At 40.4% G+C, this 6,000-nt stretch overlaps 1 pseudogene; it reads left to right on the plus strand.

Moving 5' to 3' along the window:
- LOC128563382 (dnaJ homolog subfamily B member 14-like) overlaps nt 1-5,788 on the plus strand; it is an 86,358-nt pseudogene extending 80,570 nt beyond the window's left edge.
- Nucleotides 5,789-6,000: the final 212 nt, after the last annotated feature.

The following is a 6,000-nucleotide window of genomic DNA, read 5'->3' on the forward strand; positions in this document are numbered from 1 at the left end:
CCCTGCAGTGGGAACCTGAGCTCCAGCTAGCTCCATCACCAGCTCAAGAAAGTGGCCTGAGGCCAGGAAAAAATGTAAAAGATACTGAGGCCACAAGGACTGTGGTCCTTAGGCAAGTCTTAGTGCTGTTCTCAGCTTCGATCCAGTGGACCTGGGGTATGCATAGCTGAAAAACCAGCTGTGGTGGCCAAGGGAGTGTTCACATCACCCATACCTCAATTCCAGGAAGTGCAGCTCAGGGAGAGCTTTTCCACTTTGGAAAAGGAAAGGGAAGAGTACAGGGAACTTTGTCACACCATAAAATAAAGTACCACACAGATGACTGAAGTCCCTGGTTGAAGACGTTAGCTCCTAGATGACATTATTAGACTTAACCCTGGACCAGAAGAAAACATGCTTCCTTGAAGGGAAGGACCCAGCCCTGGCAGGATTCACTACCTGCTGACGAAAGAGCACTTGAGCCTTGAACAAACACCAGCAGTAGCCAGGCTACATAGTCTGGTGTGACCAGAGCAGTGGTGGCTGTGGGAAGGGCTTGCATCATCGCTGTCCCAACTCCTGGCACCCCAGCATGGAGAATGAGTCTCTTATTTTGTGGAAAGTGAAGGAAGAGAGTGAGATGGTAATCCATGGAATTCTCCCTGCCTTACCGAGGTCCACCAAGGCGGTATCACCAGTAGGTGGTAGGAGTCATGATGTTACTAGTCTTAGTGCGCTCCCTAGTGCTGACATGGCTTCACTGACCAAATACTTAGATTGCAACACTCAAATCCCTCTGCCTACCAAAAACCATGGGTACCAAAGAATGGGTACAAATTCCCAGACTGCAAAGATTAGAATTAATACCTAACTCTTCAAAACCCAGATACCAACAGACAACCACAAGTATCTAGAACATACAAGAAAACACGATCTCTCCAAATGAACTAAATAAGACACCAGTGGCCAATCCCAGAGTGATGGAGATGAGTATCTTCATATACCTCAAGGTCATGAAGATATTATCTTATGATTTCTTTAGGAAGTATTATATTTTACCTTTTATATTTAGCTCTATGATCCATTTTAGGTTTCTATTTGTGTGTTCAGTACAATGTTAGAAAAAGATGTTGTTTTTTTCCCTACAGATGTTCAATTATTTTACTTTTGTTTCCTCCACTGAATTGTCATGAAAGTTTTATCATTAAATCACACATTGAGTGGAGAGGGGACTGAATTCTAGAGTCCTGTTCTATTAGTCCACACTGCTTTAATTCATACTACACTGTTTGAATTAATACCACACTACATTAAATGAAAAATCTTAACTTTAATTATTCAAATCTGGTAGTATGATTACCATCTCACTCTCTTCCTTCACTTTCCACAAATTAACTCTGTTCTTCCCTTCAAAGATTTGAGCTTTTGATTGGGTTTCATTGACTCCATAGTTCAATCCAGTAATAAATGACATTGTAACAATTTTCAGTATGTTTACCTAATTTATAAATACCCTATATGTCTACATTCTTTAGAGTCTGAAATTTCTCTCTGCATTTTTCCTTTTTTGTTTTCATTATGAAAAATCTTTATATCTTTCGTTAGATCTTACCTGAATGTTTGATGTTTTATGCTAGTTTTATGTCTTTTATTTCATTTTTAAAGTATTTATAATTGATAGTTAGAAATACAATTTTTAACTATTCTACATATAGACAAGTTTTTTGGATTCACTTAATTCTTGTACTTTGCTTGCAGATTCCTCAGGGAACACAATTATGTCCTTTGTGATTAATAACACTTTCAATTATTTTTTCCTTTTTCAATATTAATACCTCTAACTTCTTTTTCTTTTTATTTAATGTTAAGGATTCATTGAGGGTACAAGAAACCAGTTTACACTGATTGCATTTGTTAGGCAAAGTCCCTCTCACTATCATCTCGTGCCCCCAAAAGTTGTGGCACACACCAAGACCCAAGCCACTTCCCTACTTCCCTCTCTCTGTGTTTCCTTTCCCCCACCTCTAACTTATTTTTCATGCCTTCTGGAAGTGTGAAGAAAAAAGGTCAAATTGAAGTGGTGTTTCTGTTTCTGACTCCAGGAAGAAAGTGTTCAATGTTTTCCATTAAGAATGAATTAGCTGAAGGATTTTTGAGGATACTCTTTATCAGATTAAGAAAGTTTATTTTTATTTTTTAATTTGCTGAGCATTTTTGTCATGAATGATTACTTAATTTTATCAAGTGTCTTTTCTACCTCCATTGAGGTAATTAGATTTCCTCCTTTCTTTTGGTAATGTGGTAAATTGATTTTTTTTCTTTTTATTAAATCATAGCTGTTTACATTAATGTGATCATGGGACACCATACCCTGGTTTCATAGATCGTTTGATACATTTTCATCACACTGGTTAACATAGCCTTCCTGGCATTTTCTTAGTTATTGTGCTAAGACATTTACATTCCACATTTACTAAGTTTCACATATACCCTTGTAAGATGCACCACAGGTATAATCCCACCAATCGATTGATTTTCTAAAACACACTAATTCCCAGAAAAAAACACACATTGGTCACCAAATTCCAGTTCTGTTAGTTATTCTTGTGTTACAACCACCGCACTGTCTCTGGCCTACAGACATGGACATCATGGAAGTTTTCAAGAATAATAGTAAAGTCTTTCTTGATGCGTTGACTGCAGGGTGCTTTGCTCAGGCTCTCCTATGCTGTGGGTTATAGTTAAAGGGGAGTGGAGAATATGCACATAAGTTCTTACAATATTTCCATTTCTCCTTGGTCTCCTTTGGTCACAGAATACAAGAGGAGTTCTATTACTTGGAACTCATTTACAGGAGCCACCATTGAATCCAGGTTTCAATCAGCAGGTCTAACTGACTACTGTTGTTTATCCGGAGCACTTGACCTTACATAATAAATCCCAGATTCTGGGCGAGTACACCCATGTAAATAAATTTGTACTGATGGCCTTATGTTTTATCCCTCTTCACTTTACAACTTTTATAATCTTCTCTTCTTTAGTCCTGTGACTCTCAGGAGATTGGCTACAAGCTCTAGCCCTGCCTGGCTACAGCTATGAGGGATTAAGTCAGGGACATTTACAATGTTCCTTTCATGGGGAACATCTTTATCTGGGTGAAAGGACCAACACCTACTTATCTAAACTGTAACCAGCATGACTCTCACAGGAAACTTATTTATATTTGTAGAGGCCCTTGTGGCTCTGCCTTGTGTTAAGTTTATTCCTGTCAAGAAAATCACTCTCCCCAAATATGCAAAGAATAACTTTTACACTTTTTCCTTCCAGTACTTGTTGATTGACTTTGCAGAAATAAAGTTTGAAAATAAGAAAAAAAGAAAAGAAAAGAAAAAATAACTTACACTCTCTAGGAGAGCCTTATCCAGGATAAAAGTTAGGGCAGGGCTCTCCCCGGTCCTGTCCAGGAGAGTCGTGCCAGGAGGTCTGGTGCCCGGGCTCGACCAAAGTCCTCCCGCCACCGGCAGCCGGGCCGCCTCTGCCAGCCCCAGCCGGGGGTCGCCGCGGACCGACCCCTAGGTGGGCTCCAACACCGGCAGGGGAGCGCAGTCCGGGGCGGGAGGAAAGCGGCTGACGGGGGGCAGGGAGGCCGCCGTGAGGAGGCGGAGCAGCCCCAGGGTTCCCTGAGCTCCACCTCGATCGCCGCCCCAGGTCCCAGCCAGGCGGCCTTTCCTTTCCCCAGGACGTTTCTGCCGCTTGTTGCAGAGGAAACGGAAGAAGCCGCAGGCCACGGAGGAGAACCGGGATGAGGCCAAGAAATGTGTCCAGATCGCCAGGGAGGCCCCAACCTTGGCACAGCCAGAAGGCCCTGCGCTTCCTGCAGAAGCCGAGAAGCTTTACCCACTGCCATAGGCCTGCGCGCTATTGGAAACAATTATGAAAAATGGAAGCGCAGCTGGAAATAGCGTTCCTTGCTGAAAACCATCAGGAGGTGATGATAAAAGCAAGCCTAATTGGTCGAAGGACAGCACAACTGGCAGTGGTGAAGGTGGAAAAGGCTATACTAAAGACCAAATAGATGGAGTTCTCAGCATAAAGAAATGTAAAAGTTAACTATGAAGTACTTAGAGTTACGAAAATGCTGGTGATGTAGATTTTAAAAAAGCTTATAGAAAGCTTGATTTGAAGTTTCATCCAGACAAAAACCATACACCTGGAGCAACAAATTCTTTTGGCGCCTGTGGCTCAGTGAGTTAGGGCGCCGGCCCCATATACCGAGGGTGGTGGGTTCAAACCCAGCCCAGACCAAACTGCAACCAAAAAATAGCCGGGTGTTGTGGCGGGCGCCTGTAGTCCCAGCTGCTCGGGAGGCTGAGGCAGGAGAATCGCGGAAGCCCAAGAGCTGGAGGTTGCTGTGAGTCCTGTGACATCATGGCACTCTACCGAGGGCGGTAAAGTGAGACTCTGTCTCTACAAAAAAAAAAAAAATAAATAAAATAAAGATTGGAAACGCTTATGCTGATTTAAGCAATCCAGAACAATGAAAACAATACGACCTCACAGGCAATGAAGAACAAGCTTAGAATCACCAAAACAATGGGAGATTTAATTTCCATAGAGGTTGTCAAGCTGATAGAACTCCAGAAGACTTGTTTAATATATTTTTTTGCTGGTGGATTTGTTTCAGGTAGTGTACATTCATTTTCAAATGGACGGGCTGGTTACAGCCATTAACAACATCAACATCAACATAGTGGCCATGAAAGAGAGGAAGAAAGAAGAGATGGAGGTTTTTCTATGTTTATCCAGCTGATGCCCATTATTGTATTGATCCTCATGTCATTATTAAGCCAAATGATGGTCTCTAATCCTCATTATTCCTTATATCCCAGATCTGGATCAGGGCCAACCATTAAAATGTGGACAGAAAATTGGGGTGTTGTTTATTATGTCAAAAAGGACTTTAAAAATGAATATAAAGGAATGTTATTACAGAAGGTACACCATGGGATATTATGCTCCCTTAAAAAAACATGAAGACTTTACCTTTTTCATGTTCACATGCATGGAGCTGGAACACATTCTTCTTAGCAAAGTATCTCAAGAATGGAGGTAAAAGTATCCAATTGCTCAAGTATCCATGTACTCATCCCTACTATGAAACTAATTTATAGCTTTCATATGAAAGCTATAATCCAATTATAGCCTAAGAATATGGGGAAAGGGGAAAAGAGAAAGGGAGGGGAGGGAAGGGTGGGGGATGGGTGGAGGGAGGGTAATTGGTGGGACCACACCTATGGTGCATCTTATAAGGTACATGTGAAACTTACTAAATGTAGAATAGAAATGTGTTTACACAACAATTAAGAAAATGCCAGGAAGGCTATGTTAACTGGTGTGATGAAAATATTTAAATTGTATATAAAACCAGCGCATGGTACCCCATGATTTCATTAATGTACCCAGCTATGATTTAATAATAATAATAATAATAAAACTATTGATACATTCCCTTTAAGTCAGAGGAACAGATAGCAATGGAGACATGGCATAGAAGTAAAAGAACAGGCAAATAAATTTACAAGAACAAAAAGAAAATTGTTAAGATAAAAAAAGGTAGAAAAGAGTGTAGTAGAAGATCATGTGACTAATATTTGAAATAATTGATGGAAAGAAAGACAACAAAAAACAAGGTATGCAGTATGCAGCAAAAGTGTACCATGATGATCTTCTCCGAAGGAAGGCGAACGCCTTGAGCATGGACAACTGTAAGGAGTTAGAGCGGCTGACCAGTCTTTATAATGGAGAATGAACTGGAATTTTTATGTATACCTTTTTTGTTTTTTCTGTAAGTTTAGTATCATCATGAGAGATGAAGAAAAATATGTGATATGAAAAACTAATCTGAGCTGTTAGTTCCCAAATCTTGGATGGTTTATGACCCACTGGCTCCTTTAAATAGTAGGAATTGAAAACTAGAATTAATATTTTAGTTATGCTTCTGCAATTATTTTTATTTTTTAA

This window comes from Nycticebus coucang, chromosome 13 (assembly GCF_027406575.1).
Source record: "Nycticebus coucang isolate mNycCou1 chromosome 13, mNycCou1.pri, whole genome shotgun sequence".
NCBI classification, from domain to species: Eukaryota; Metazoa; Chordata; class Mammalia; order Primates; family Lorisidae; genus Nycticebus; species Nycticebus coucang.